Below are 15,507 nucleotides of genomic sequence, written 5' to 3'. Positions count from 1 at the left end.
GTACATGTTTGGCAGGAATACCACAGAGGTGATATTATGTCCTCCTTAGCACGTCACATCAGGAGATCAGGATATTGATCTGTCCCCTTGTGATGTTAACTTTGATACCTGATTCGGGTGGGGTCTGCCAACCCTCTCCACTCTCAAGCTATTATTTTTCTCTTTGAAATCAACAAGCATTTTATAAGGAGACACTTTGAGACTGTATAAATACACTGTTTCTCATCAAACTTTGACCCTCTGTACATCCATTGCTGGTTCTTGCCTGAATCATTATTGCTACAAAAGTTGCCAAATGAGAATTTTCTAACACTGTTGTTTCATCCATGCTTAGTAGTTGAAATTTTACCGTACGAAAGGGCTTTTTCTTTTCCACCATTTATGTATTCGTTTATATCAGTATGGACGTGTATTTCTTATTTTATTCCGTAGATTTTAAACCACTACTGCTTTTTTTTTCAAAGTTCAAATGGTTCCAGATTTGGCCAGTGGGAGCTCCTTCCAGCTGTCTCCTTTTGTCCTTGTGACATGTCCAGGCAGGGCTATTTTTGAGGGCAGATGCTCCAGAACTCTGGCCCAGAATATTTCTCTAAATTGTGGAAGTTTAAGTCACACACAAGAATGTCATTTTTTAATATTATGATAAAACACACAGTATATGCCAATGACGTTTAGAGTTCCAATGGAGTAACAAAAGGCTTGTGAACAGACATTTCATTGTCTTTCTATACACCAGACTCATTTTTTAAGTCAAGGCTTGACTCCTTCTCCCACCTCCTGGTCTCAATGTGAGGCCAGTCCACTTCACAATAAACCCACTAAGGAAATAGAGGAGAGAGAAGAGTCAGGGAGGTGGAGAGAAACAGGAAAGGAAAGGAAAGGAAAGGAAAGGAAAGGAAAGGAAAGGAAAGGAAAGGAAAGGAGAGGAGAGGAGAGGAGAGGAGAGGAGAGGAGAGGAGAGGAGAGGAGAGGAGAGGAGAGAAGAGGAGAGAGAAAAGCCTCTTTTCTCGTCATCCTTGAGAGTGGTGTGGCACCTGCAACTTCCTCATGTCCCCCTTGCACACTGACCCCTCTAGGGAGCAACCCTCTGCTGTCACAGGCATTAGTGTGGACAGAATGCAGGACATTTCGTCAGAGGTTAGAACAGTCACCTTCATCTCAGAAAACAGCCTGGGAGACAACACGGGCTGTATGGAAGGAACTCAGGTTTCCTCACCACAGCAACACCCCTGGAAGGGATGGAAAGAAAGGAGAGAAAACCCTGGGTTTGTGATGTCCCCTCCCTCTCCTCACTGGGTCTCGCACCACAGGCTGGAGGAGCTTCCGGCAGAATTGAGTGCTGGGGAAAGCCTGTGATAAATCAGCTCTGTCTTCACTAGCCAGGGGGTTGCTATGGCAATAGGAATACACTGTGGGTTTTAAGAGATGTAATTTTCTGTGATTCACTGTATATTTTTAGCCATTTTTCTTCCTGTATTGTCTCCCTGTGGCAATTGCCTATTAATGCTGGCCTGCACCAAGATTGGACTAAACGGTCCATTCTCAGAAGTGATGAAAGCCCTGGAGATCAGTAAGTACAGGAGGGTTATGGCCCGTGGATTTAAGGGTAACCTGGGGAAACAACCGGCTTGGTCAGGACACGGATTAATTAGCTTGGGCCATGCCGCATCTAAGGAAGAGTAAAGGAGAATGAAAAGCCCCAGAAATATGGTACCGGGTTGCTTGGAATGGGAAACTGAGCCACGCTCCTCACTGCAGTCAGGGTGCTCACACGGTGTCAGGGGCAGTTCCCTAGCAGCAGAAAACCCCCTGAGAGAGGGAAACTAAGACCCAGGTTTCTGAGCAAGGAACTATAAAAGCATACTGACCTCCTGTTGATTTGTCATTCTTTCCTTTTCTTTCATCCCTTCTGCTTTCCTTCCTTCCTTTAATTTTCTCATCTTTTTGCCTTAAAATTTGGTGGAGGGACCGAGCGGAGGTGAACATTCAGTCAGTCCACTTGGCTCTTTGTGAATAGTTGTCTCAGGAGCCTTTCCATCTGGAGCAGCAGAAAACCCAACCTAAACTGTTAAGCACAAAGAGAACTTACTTTCTCTCATAACTGAAAAGTCCAAGGGCTGGTCTCAGGCACAGCTGTTCACGGGGGCCAGTGACATCATCAACATCTGGGCTCTGTGTCACACCAAGTTCTACTGATGTCTTGGCATTTGGGCTGTCATAACATAAAACTCAGCTAATGGAGGCTTCCGTGAAGTGCGGTTTATTTTTCTCACGTAAGAAGTCCAGGGAGAGGGGTTTTTTCCCCCCATATAACAGGTAGCCCAGGATAGCCACCAATGACATTACTATGCAGCAGCTCATTAATGTTACCAAGAACCCAACCTCTTTCTTCATTTCAATTCCACCATCGTTAAGGTCACAGGAGGACTGCTCTGGCTGCAGGCATTCAAGGCAGAAAGAAGTAGCTGTATCTGATTCTTTTATCTAGAAAAGCAAATCTTTCCCCAGAGCCCCCAGTCAATCTCTGCTTCCAGCTGATTTGACACATCAGTACCACCAGAAAGCTAGGAAAGCATATTTTTAGTTTTTCCTGGCCCCTAAAGTAGAGGCCATTTTTTGTTTGTTTGTATGTCAAAGACAAGCCATACCCAGGAATGCGGGATGGGTCAGCCCCTTCACCAGAGGGTCTGCTTTGTTACTCCATTGTTGTCCTTTCCCAGCTGGGAGGGGAGAATAGAAGAGCAGGGCAAGAAGCTTCCTTTTAAGGCTGTGATACAGAAGTTTCGCTCATCATCTCTTCTGCTCCCGTCCCGTTGGCCAGAGTCTAGTTACGTGGTCACAACTAGCTGCAAGGGAACTTGGGATATGTACAGTTTGCATAGCCATGTGCCCAGCCAAAACTTGGGGAGTTCTGTTACTAAAATGAATAAGGGGAGGAGTATGGCAGGACAATTAGCAACCTCCTCCAGCACAGTTATTAGAGAAAGGATGTGAATGGGTGTTGGGATTAGCCAGCCAACCTCTTCTGCATCGGCCTCATTCTCAGAGAGGCTTACCTTTGTGGAGATTAAGACAACTTCAGCAAACCAGCCTCGCACCCTCCAAGTCCATTAGTGAAAGAGCCCGTCGTCTTTGCAGTTGCCCCAGTCAGTCTCATTACATCTGATTGGATATTCTGCCCATCCTTGAACCATGGGGATGCAATGCAATGCTCTGATCTGTCGTACCTGAGTCACTTGCTCCACCAAATCACAAGACCTTTCTGAGCCTCAGTTTGCTCATCTGTACAACAGGCCTAACAGTAGAAGCTACCTCACAGGGTCGGTGGGAGAGTGCCTCCAGTGGCCATTGTCCATAAATGCATCCTCCCTTGACCCTATGACCAGACTCACCTTAACAATGTCATTTTAGAAGATATAACTGCTACAAAGCAAAGGAAAGCAAAGGCTGTTGGGTGGCTGGCCTGCATTTCATCTCCTAGTACGTCCCAAAGTAAAAATATTTATCCAGCACTTGTGAGGTGTTCAGCACTGTGTTGAGCACTTTCCTAAATTCCATCATAATCCTCAGAGTAGCTCCATGGGAGAGACACTTTCACTATTTTCACTGAACAGGTGAAGAAGTTCCGGTCCTTGCCCTGAGGTCACAGTCAGTGCAGTGATGGAGCCACAAACCTAGGACTAACTGAAACCCCACGCTCTGCTCCCTCTTCTTGTGTAGAAACATGTAATATCACACATTTATGGAATCGCGGGAATCTGGCTGGCTGTGGCAGTCATGAAAGAGCACAGCTTAGGTCTCCCTTGGAGAGAGGACGTGCTACAAGGGTGTGGTGAGCTAACAACCGCCAGCCATGGTGCCTTGGGGATCCCACTGAGGCCTTGCTCTCCCCGAGCACAGCAGCAGTCCAAGAGCCCAGCCAGGCCTGCCCAGTGGGGACTCCTCGGCTCTTGGGCTTCCCAGCTGCCTGGCCATAACTTTCTTGGAGCTGTGCTTTCTTCCTACCCAAGCCTCTTTCATGTCCTCTCTCCTCTGGTGAGTGTGAGGCCTGCATGGCTGCCTGAAGGCTCTCCTTACCTAGCCCTCCTCCCTCACCCTTCAGCCTTCTCAGGTGTTCTTCCAGGTACGTGTATTGCATACCTACCTTCACCTCGGCATCTCCTTCTCAAAGGACCTGAAATGACACACTTCTTGTACCCGCCTTGACTCACCGCATGGGCTACGCCGCAGGTATGTATGTTTCCAAAGGTTCTTGAATGTTTAAGAATAAATGAGCAAGGAAAACACTAACTCAGATTGTGGGGGTGGGGAGATCTAATGTAGACCAACTAGGAGGCTTCTGGCCTGGCACTTAGAGAGCGGGGTCTCCTTCTCTACACAAGACTCCAAATAGACAGGAGAACGGCACTATTGGTCTTACAGGAGTGGAAACCCAGTTGCATAGTGTGTTGGAGGGAGAGAGAGTAGGAAGGGTCTGAGACTGGTCTGGAGTCACATGACAGGGTTGCGTATAGATTCCAGTCATTCTAATCCTCCATCCAGAAGCATCCAATGCTACTTACACAAGGAATTGATTCTTTACAGAAAGAGCAAAGACAGCTACTTAACTCAGCCGAAGGGAGAAAATGATCAATTGAGCAAAATACACTGACTTTAGACAAGGATCTCCAAACTGAAGTGGGATTACTCTTGCTGCTCCTGGGAACACTGCCCTTGGGCCACAACAACCTGTCCCACCCCCAGGATGGTGTAGGCTGAGTACTTTTTGTAAATCCTATGCAGTGATTGCTATCTGGTGGCCACAGAGCCGGATACAACCTACAAACATGTTTGCTTTAGTCCCCAGAGTGTTTTTTTATAAAACTTAAAATTCGTTGACAAGATTTATCGATTGGAATATTTTACATAAAAATCTGGAGGCCACGGGGCGCCTGGGTGGCTCAGTCGGTTAAGCATCCAACTTCGTCTCCGGTCATGATCTTGCGATTCATGAGTTCGAGCCCCGCGTGGGGCTCTGTGCTGACCTCTCAGAGCCTGGAGCCTGCTTCGGATTCTGTGTCTCCCTCTCTCTCTGGCCCTTCCCCTCTTGAGCTCTGTCTCTCTCTCTCTCTCTCTCTCTCTCTCTCGCAAAAGTAAATAAACATTAAAAAAAAATTTTTTTTTTTTAAATCTGGAGGCCTTGCTTTTCCTGAAAAATCAGCAAATTTAATCATACTCTGCCTGCATGTCCACTTCCTGCTTCAGACAGGATCCGAATCCCCACCGCTCCTATCTTATCACACCTGAAGTCATTTGAGTTCATAAAGCCAGGCTTAAACTCCCCAGGACAGTCAACCTCCCTGATTTTGAGCCCTCAGATTCAAATCATGAGCCCTGGAGAGGCTGGGCTGCAGGTAACTGTGAGCTCTTTTTTTTTTTTTAATTTTTTTTTAACGTTTTTTATTTATCTTTGAGACAGAGAGACAGAGCATGAACGGGGGAGGGGCAGAGAGAGAGGGAGACACAGAATCGGAAGCAGGCTCCAGGCTCTGAGCCATCAGCCCAGAGCCCGACGCGGGGCTCGAACTCACAGACTGCGAGATCGTGACCTGAGCTGAAGTCGGATGCTTAACCGACTGAGCCACCCAGGCGCCCCAACTGTGAGCTCTTTAAGAAAAGTGAGTTACTGGGGCACTTGGGTGGCTCAGTCGGTTGAACGTCAGACTTCAGCTCAGGTCATGATCTCCTGGTTTGTTTGAGACCCACGTTGGCTCTCCTCTGTCAGCTCAGAGCCCACTTCTGATCCTCTGCCCCCCTCTCTCTGACCCTCTCCAGCTTGCACTCTTCCAAAAATAAATACATCCTTTTTTTAAAAAGTGAGTTACTAAGCAAATTAATAGCATAAATAGGATTTCAAGATGGAATCCTTTAAAAAGTGGTTTTTAAAGCACTAATAGGAACGAAGAGCATTATTAGCACAAGAGGTTTGTCAGCAGTGACAGCTGGGCACGGGTAGCGGCCAGAGGCAGAGACCCTGGGTTGAGAAAGATGGGCCCTCTGTCCTGGCTTTCCCCTTACTGGTGATATGACCTTGAGTGTTTCCTTCATGTTCAGATCAGGTGCCTGGTGTTGTGACCAGAACCATAAGAGCTAACAGCTGCAGAGTGCTTATTACCTACAAAGCAGCCTGTTAAGTGCTTCGTGTGGATCCCCTCATTTCATACCAAGCCCGAAGGTCAAGTACTGGTGTTATCGCCAGAGCACAGGAAGGTTTTGTGACCTGTCCAAAGTCAGAGAGTCAGGAATTGCGGGAGCCAGGATCTGAAGCCCAGATGCGCTGACTCCAGAGCACACACGTGTATTTATCTTCCACCTGCCTGGCAGGATCCTCTTGAGAATTACACAAGGTGATGTAGGCCAAGGGCTTTTTGTAAATTGTAAAGTGGCCCAGCAATGTTCACTGTGATCACTTGAACACTACAGTTTTTCCCCCAAATTGGTGCTTTGTCTAAAAATCACAAATTTAATTTTTTAATTCATTCAAATTCATGGATTTTGATTCTTTGAAAGAGAGCGTAGAAGGAAATTGGGGCTCAAGACACATCATTAGTCCTGCAGCGCCCCCTGCTGACAAGAGTCCTGAAAACTATGCAATTCTAACTGCAGGTGACATTGACCGCTCTGACCCCTTGAATAACTATTTCTGGAGCACCTTATTTTGTCCTGGGCATTGCACTAGCTGTCACATGGTCTAGACTATAGAAATGGAGGACAGGGAAGGTCCTTTTCCAGCCAAGCCTGGATTTAGATATAAGAAGATATAAGCTGATATAAGGCTTAGTTAGATACGAGCCTCTGTGACTTAAATATAGGAAAAGAAAAGCAGAGAAACCACAGGCAAGGGTGACCCCACTTCCCATCATGACATCACAGAAAGGAGACCAAAGCCAGGTGCTGCTGTCATCATCTCCTTCAAAAGAGCACAGGATACCCCAAATCATGAGGTCATGGTACTCCCGTTCATGGGCATGTGTGTAAATGTTTAACAACCAGCTCTCTGACACAGGGAAGCCTTGGTCTGTAGAGTTTGCCAATTTCCATGGTGTAAATACTCCCACTATGACCAATTTCAAGCTACCAACATGATGATTCACAAGATTCTTGAAAATTTAACAACTGGCCTTGCACAAACTGGTAGGCACTGGCTCCAACATACCACTTCTTTAATCTCTAGAGAAAATACACCCTCTCATCTTCCTTCCCAATCAACTAGACTCCAGAATTCTTCCAGCTGGTGCACATCAATGAGCAGGGACAGATTAGCCTTCCCCCCCTAGCAAGGCTGGCCCCAAACAGAGAATGAGGGGTGCCAGCCAAGGTCCCCTCAACATCTACAGGTGGCTCCAGCCAGAAGTCCATTTCTCCTTCCATTCCATCCCTCCCTCTTTCCAGGCCTTCTCATTTCTTTTTTTTTCTCTATAATTTATTTTATATACAACAACTTTAAAATATTTATTAAGTATATAATCGGTTCAAGTCACTTCAGGGTAACAAAATGAATCAGACCTGTCAGGACTCCTACCTTCGTGGTAACAGTAGTCTGGTAGATGGATAAATGTCTACAGATTATTCAAATGCAAGATAAAAAGTGATACATGAGTCACAACTAACAACATAAGATTTAAAAAGTGTGGTTACTAAATGCAATGTAGTATCCTGGATTGGATCCTGAGACAGAAAATGATGTCAGTGGAAAAACCAGTGGACTCTGAATCAAGTCTGTAATTTAGTCAATAGTATTCTACCTTTGTTAATTTCCTAGTTTGGACAAATGTGCCACCGTTATTTAAGAGTTAATCTTCAGGGACACTGAGTGAGAGGCATGCAGGCATTCTCTGTAATGTCTTTGCAACTTTTCTGAAAACTGAAAATCATTTGCTTAAGAACTTGATTACAGAGTGCAGACATTTAGATAAGAAAGGCCCGGGCGGAGGATGGCTATAAGGGAAAACATCACAGAGCAAGCATAATTTGTATTGAGTGGATACAAAATTAACACACAAAACCAAAGAGGAGGTATATTTTAAGCAGAGTGAAAACATTTACAAAGGAAAGGAGGTATAGTTCTGACTAACTGGAAAATACCAAACAGCAATAGCTCTTCCACAAAATGGTTCTAAGTGTAGTTTAGATCCATTTCCCTGTTAGTAATTGGGGGACCAATTACTACATCTAGGTTTTGCATCATGTCCCAAATTTCTTGTCTATCACTCAACCCAGTTCTCGCAGAGACTCAGGCTTTCTCATTTCTAATCAACCAAAGAAAGAGGGACTGCCCTGAACATCATGACCAGCCCTGAAAGAGAACATCCTTCTGACATCACCTTCCTGTCTTCGCCTCCAAATTCCCTCCCCAGAGACTGGATTCGCCTCAGCCCAGAAGCTCCCACCCCAGCAGAGGGCACCTCCTGGCTCCTGGCTGAGCCCTGGATTTTCTGGTGTGAAGAGGGTGGCCTTCCCTGGACCACAAGCCACTCACTTTATTATTATTTTTTTAACGTTTACTTTTATTTTTGAGAGAGAGAGAGCACGCGCGAGCAGGGAGGGTCAGAGAGAGAGAGGGAGATACAGAATCTGAAGCAGGCTCCAGGCTCTGGGTTGTCAGCACAGAGCCTGATGGGGGGCTCGAACCCACAGACCGTGAGATCATCAACTGAGCCCAAGTTGGATGCTTAACTGACTGAGCCACCCAGGCACCCCTGCCACTCACTTTATATAAAGCCCAAGGAAGAAGGCCTGTCTTGGGCCCAGGAAAGGAGGAGGAATGCGTGGGTCCACGCATGGCCTCAGGGAGCAGCTCTCAAATGTCCCCAGCTAGAGAGGTAAGCCCAGCTAGCTGCCAGGAGTCCCAGAGGACCCAGCTGCTGAGGGCGTGCTTTCTTCTCCTCCTCCTTCTCCTCCTCCTTCTCTTCTTCCTCCTCCTTCTTCTTTTTAATGTTTGTTTGTTTTTGAGGGGGGAGTGGCAGAGAGAGAGAATCTCAAGCAGGCTCCACACTGTCAGCACAGAGCCCAGTGCGGGACTTGAACTCACAAACCTTGAGATCATGACCCGAGCTGAAAAGAGTTGGACGCTTAACCGATTGAACCACCCAGGCACCCCTTAAGGCATGCTTTCTACTCATCCCAGAAATAATCCTGGAGCCCACCACATAAACCCCAAAATCTCATGACCCCAGCTATCTGAACACCAGCCCCATACCTCCACCTCCCATGAGATTAGCTGTTCCCCTTCCTTTCTCCCCCAATCTGCCCTCAATTTCTGCCTGCAGCCTCAGTCCGCCCATTCCAAGACCCTAGTATCTGAGCAGACAATAAAACCAAAGGAAGAAGACTGGCTTCCATTCTGACTCAGCCATTTGGAGTTGTATGTCCTTGAGAATGTTTCTAAACCTCTTGAGGCTTGTGTTCTAAAGCCTAAACAGAAATAGTCATCAGTGCTGTCAAGAGAACGAAATTAAAATGTGTGCGAAAAAGACTTCATAAATCAGAATGTTAGATGAATGGTTATTTTCCTGCTGGAAAGAGGTATTTACTCTGTTTTTTCTCCTTTTAAAAAGAACATGAATTCTTTGTGGACAGCTTGAAAAATACATTTGAATAAAAAAAAATAAGTAAGAATCACTCAGAGTTCACCACTATGCACATTTGGTATTTTCCCCAGGTCTCCTTTTCCTATCTGTATAGCTATGCCTTGGTTGCCAGAGAGGGTGGGGGCACTTATGGCTCAGGGCAGTGCCCTCCTCTCTAACCTACCCTCAGACCTGCTACAGTATCTCTCTCCATCCTGGCCATAGGAAAGAAGGCAGACTTAGTCTCTCACTAGAAACAAGGCAGAGGGGCCTGTTAGCTCCCCAAATAAGGAGATCTTAGAAATAGAACCTGTTCTTCCTGATAGAGACCTTCAAACTGTGTACTCTGCAAACCAATTTGGAAAGATCATACGCACTTATGGATCACCTTGTTTGCCTGGCCTCCTTTACAAAATAAATTTTTAAAAGTTAAAAAACAGGGGGTGCCTGGCTGGCTCAGTTGAGTCTATCTTTGTGCATGGTGTAAGAAAGTGGTCCAGGTTCATTCTTCTGCATGTCGCTGTCCAGTTTTCCCAACACCACTTGCTGAAGAGACTGTCTTCATTCCATTGGATAGTCTCTCCTGATTTGTCAAAGACTAGTTGGCCATACATTTGTAGGTCCATTTCTGGGTTCTCTATTCTGTTCCATTGATCTGAGTGTCTGTTCTTGTCCCAGTCCCGTACTGTCTCGATGATTACAGCTTTGTAGTATAGCTTGAAGTCCAGAACTGGTTTTCTTTTTCTGGATTGCTTTGGCTATTCAGGGTCTTTTGTGGTTCCATACAAACTTTAGGGTTGTTTGTTCTATCCCTGTGAAGAATGCTGGTGTTATTTTAATAGGGTAAAATAGAATGGTTTTTAAATAAAAGTGATTTGAGATGAAATAGTAAACATCTGTGCTGATAGCTCAGAGCCTGGACCCTGCTTTGGATTCTGTGTCTCCCTCTCTGTGTCCCTCCCCTGCACGTGGTTTGTCTCTCTTTGTCCCTCAAAAATAAGTAAATGTTAAAAAAAATTTTTTTAAGTTAAAGGAGGAAAGCTTTTGGCTTAGTAAGGCATCCACTGCTACAGCCGTATTATTAAACTGCTTGTATTCAGGCCCTTTACAACGTGGAACTGCATTTGCTGTAGGAAATACTTTTGAAAACCTCACACATCTTTCGGTGGCTGGCCCATGAATCACCAGAGGAACCCATGTAGAACAAGAATGCAAATTTGATCCTCTGGGCTCTCTCGGTATCTGACAAAATGTCATCTTTCCATCCACGTTACCGAGATTACCTCTCGCTTCTGCCCTAAAACAGGTGTTTCTTGGCTGTCAGAAACTGTCTGGGTCTCCTCTCGTCTGCAATGATGGTGGCAGGCAGCTGGCGCCTCCTGCCTGAGCCCACCTCACCCTAACTTCTTCAGTGTTCCAGCCCAACCTAGAGACTCAGGTCTCTGAATCCCTGGGCAGGGACAGATGCTCATGGGACTTAAAGTGCATTGTTAGGAGAATGTGTCCCAGGAGCCGAGTCCCAAAAGTCACTTCTGAGGGGCTGTAGGTGCTAGCAGAGCTTGTGGCTAAATATTTCCACTCCAGATGTTTCAGGCTAGATGGTGATGAAAACCAAGGATGAGCCCTCTTCCCTTAACTGCATATGACAAACAGGGGCACCTGGGTGGCTCAGTCGGTTAAGCTTCCAACTTTGGTTTAGGTCATCTTGCAGTTCATGAGTTCAAGCTCAGAGCCTGGAGCCTGCTTTGGATTCTGTATCTCTCTCTCTGCGACCCCGCCCCCCGGTCCCGTCCCCCCATTCACACTTTGTCTGTCTCTCAAAAATAAATAAACATTAAAAGAAAATTTTTTTTAAAAATTCAAAAAAATGCGTACAAGTACAGCAGCTTCTCACCACTTCTCTCCAGATGCACTTAAGTGCGAGGGGCAGAGAGGGACACCCATTCCGTTGGTCTTCTCGCTGCGCAAGAGAAAGGTCTCAGTGACTCCTGTCTCTGAAAGGAGGGTTCAGCCCCACCCAGAGGACAAGTCCAGTCGTATTCCTTGAGAGTCCGTCATGTGTGTGGGAGGTCACTAGTGTCCACAGTATAAAACCTGGGCTTTGGACCCAGGCTGACTTCAGCTTGAATCCCAGCTCCATCACTCCCCTGGAACTTTGGCCTCAGGCAAGTGCCTCTACCTTGAGCTTGAGGAGGGGGCTGTGTGTTCCGAGGACGTTTGTAAAAGAAAGCTTTGCAGGTGCTTAGGGAATGGTACTGAGAGACCAGGAGCTCCTGAAACAGGGCCACACTCAAGAAAGCTGCAGCAGCGACAATCAGCTGGGCTTGGCAGAGATGGTTCTCATTGGTCTCCTACCCCCCTCAGAGGCCCTCTCTTCTCTAAACTTCCATGGTCCTGCAGCGGCCCTTCCAAACTCAGCGCCCACCAGCCAGGACTACCCTTCCCTCAGCGTAAGCTAGGCTTCCAAGTGGCTAATCCCGAGGCCTTTTCCCATCTCTTGACCAGGATCCCCTCATCGAGTCTTCCATCTAGGTGAGGTGTTGGGCCATCTCCGGCTTTTGACGAAGCACATCACCTTCTTGTGATATCGTCTTTCTCTGTAGGCTCATGTCCCAGCACCCAAGAACAGCATTCTCCGATTCCAGTCCAGGGCTCCAGAACCTACTTCAAAATGGGACAGGATCCCTCCAGCTCCCCCACCATAACCATGCACACAGCCCTCCTCTTCCAGGGGCAGAAGTCAATGTAGACACAGAAAACCAATCCAAGGACAGAGACCACCGGGATAATTTAATTCTGTTTTTCAGCGGTCACCACCAGAACCCAGGATGTCCAGCTCATCCCTTATCTCCAATTCTCTTCTTTGTACAGCTCAGATGTCACCTATCAGTGAGGCTACCCCTGGAAAAGTACAGCCTCCCCACCATTTCCTCCTACCCCCGCCCCGCCACACCCTATTGAATGCAGTCTACTTTTCCGCCAAGAAAAGTTTCAGAAAAGCACTTCTTCTCCCAAATTCTCTTGAGATGTGACTCAGACAATGTCACCCTGCCAACTTCTTGGAGTCCTTCCTTCAGGAAACCAGACTTCCGGCCCCTCCCCCAGTTCTTGGAGCCAAGGAGCTCTGTTGGGTCAGTAGGATCATTGTGGGAAGCAGCCATCATCACATCCCTCATGTGGGGGCCAGCACAGCAGTTAGGACAAGGCAATTGTCAAAGATCCCCATCAGCCAAATTCAGAGCCCCTTGGACGTGTGAAATAGTAATGAGGTATAAACCTCTGCTTTTTCCCCCAGTCTCCAGCCCAGGTTACAGAGGACCCACAGACCTGCAGAACAGGAAAGCTGCAGAACAAGGGAAGCAGCTTCTGATTGGGAAAGTGAAAGGCACCACAAGCCAAAAAGCTCCAATTACTTGTAGGGGCTGGCCTGGGAGGCCACAGCCAACTGCTTTCAGCTGGGAGACATTGGAGAGCATGTGGAGACATGGAAAGTGAAATTGGACCCTTCTGTTCCTCTGGCCTCCCAGGCTGTTGGCTTCTGCTCATTCAGTCACCCACCCCAAGGAAGAAGTCACCTGCTGCCCCCGCCACAAACACTTCCTAGACCCAGGGATCACAGAGTAAGACCATCACTTCTTCCAGGCCTGCTCACCTGCTGCTGGGAAGGGGCCTCACCTACCTCTTTGGCCCCTTTTCCCTGGTGCCACCAGAGCCCCAGGCTGAAAGCTTCAAGCCCAGTAGGCACCCGGGCACTGTGGTGGACATTGCCAGGCTGCTGATGGAGCAGGAAGAGGCAGGGTCCTTGCTCCTCAAGGTCCATCAGAAGCACCTGGAGGACATAAAGCTGTTGGCAAGCACCAGGAGGCCCACACTCTGCAAGGTTTGCCCAGCCAGCTGAGCAGAGTGAGGGTCCCCATTCACATGGGTCAGCACACGTTTGGGGGAAAGGGATGGACTAGGGGGTCTAAGCTGGAGACAGGTAGAGATAGGGGAGGGAAAGGAGGGAAGGAGGAGGAAGAATGGAGGGGGAAGGAAAGGGACTCTCGAAGGCAATGCCCAGTGTTAGTGGAGTGGAATACCTTCCAGCATAAGCCACCAGACAGCTGCCCATCATGTTCACAGAGTTATCATTAAAAGCTTTACAGGAGGGGCACCTGGGTGGCTCAGTCGGTTAAGCATCCGACTTCGGCTCAGGTCATGATCTCACGGTCCGTGAGCTTGAGCCCCGCGTCAGGCTCTCTACTGACAGCTCAGAGCCTGGAGCCTGCTTTGGACTCTGTGTCTCCCTCTCTCTCTGACCCTCCCCCGTTCATGCTCTGTCTCTCTCCGTCTCAAAAATAAATAACCATTAAAAAAAATTTTTTTTAATAAAAAAAAAAAAGCTTTACAGGAGAAAGTCATTTTTCAGGTGGCCTAGTGGCTGAGGGATCCAGAGTCTGTAATACGTAGATTCAGATCTGTGCTCTGTATCTTCCCCTAGGAGTCACCTTAGATAAATGTCTTACCTTCTATAAACCTCCATTTCCTCATCGGTAAAATGATGACAGTAGTTCCTACCTCTGAGCGTTGTTGTAAGGATTAAGTGAAGAAACGTTTATAAAACCCTTAGCACCTTGCCTGCCACACAGTGAAGTCTCGATAATTACTCCCCTTTTAATTTATTGCCATTGTCATTAGCGGTGGCTAAGCATCTGCCTTAACAGAGCCTCACATCCTACGGCCAGCCTTTATGAAAGATGCGTGTCCAGCCCTAAAACAACCAGATCTAGAAAACCGAATTCAAAAACTGCTTAGGGTGGTGTACTAATGGTTCCATTTACAGGGTTCAGTGGACACTTCTTGATCTAGGAAGTGTGTAGCCAGACCCACGGCCAACATGCTCCATTGTGACAAAAGCAGACAATTTGATTTCCCTATTTCTTCGTTCTTTCTTTTTTTCCTCATGGTAAATTTTCTCTGCTTTCCTCCCAGATGGGATCTGCAAGGGCTGGGGAATCTCACTGAAAGCGTGGGGAAAGCATGGACACAACATGGCCGGTCCCCCACCCCCACCCCCCCCCCCCCCCCCGGGCCTGCTCATGGCTGTACCTGGGGCTATAAGCCTTCCTGCTCCTCCCCGAAATATGCACAGAAGTCATGAAAATGCCACAACACATTTCATGCCTCGGGGCTGAACTGTGGGGTCTGGAGGTGGGCCCAGCCCTGGCCCCTTGAAGCCCTGCCTTTGAGCTCAGTGTTCACAAGGCGACCTTCACATCTCCCAACTGGGAGAGGATTGCAGTGTCTCGAGCTCTACAGTTGGGATGTGGCAAAAAAGGAGCCCCAAGCTCTGTGGCATGAGTTCTGAGGTGCTGCAAGGACTGCTCCCCAAATCTCCCCTCCACACCCTTGTCCTGACACCCAAAATTTAGACCAAAAAGGTCACTCTTCGGGTTACAGGGCTGACAAGTGGGTTTCACTGTAAGTGCCAACTCCAAATAATTGAGAGTAGAATTTTTTCCAGAAAGGTTCTGAGACCTTTTCTGGGCTTAGCAGTAGGATGTTTGTGATCAGTTAGCACTGTCTTTCGTGGGCACTGGAAAAGAAGAGCCAGGGCTTTTGCTCAGAATTGTTATCCTTAAAATTTTTTTTCGACATTTATAGTTTCAGCTCTATAGCCGGGAGAGAACACACAGGAACTTGTTATGACTAACAGCCATTATCAGCAGGGCCCTAAGGGCATAAGAGTCAGGACAGGGAATTTTCTTTTTTTTATTAAAAAAAAATTTTTTTAACATGTATTCATTTTTGAGAGAGAGAGACAGAGTGTGAGCAGGGGAGGGGCAGAGAGAGAGAGAGAAAGAGACAGAATCTGAAGCAGGCTGTCAGCACAGAGCCCGACACGGGGTTCAAACTCATG

At 47.3% G+C, this 15,507-nt stretch overlaps 1 long non-coding RNA gene across 1 annotated transcript; it reads left to right on the top strand.

Annotated features, from left to right (window-relative positions):
- The first annotated feature begins 1,475 nt into the window (after positions 1-1,475).
- LOC131518253 (uncharacterized) lies at positions 1,476-13,564 on the top strand. Its single transcript, XR_009264973.1, has 3 exons — positions 1,476-1,570; positions 4,172-4,230; positions 12,212-13,564. It is a non-coding gene; the product is annotated as an uncharacterized LOC131518253 (long non-coding RNA).
- The last annotated feature ends 1,943 nt before the right edge of the window (positions 13,565-15,507 follow it).

The sequence above is a fragment of the Neofelis nebulosa genome, chromosome 7 (assembly GCF_028018385.1).
Source record: "Neofelis nebulosa isolate mNeoNeb1 chromosome 7, mNeoNeb1.pri, whole genome shotgun sequence".
NCBI lineage: Eukaryota > Metazoa > Chordata > Mammalia > Carnivora > Felidae > Neofelis > Neofelis nebulosa.
The sequence above is the reverse complement of the archived record's forward strand: the minus strand, read 5'-3'. Positions and strand labels throughout refer to the sequence as shown.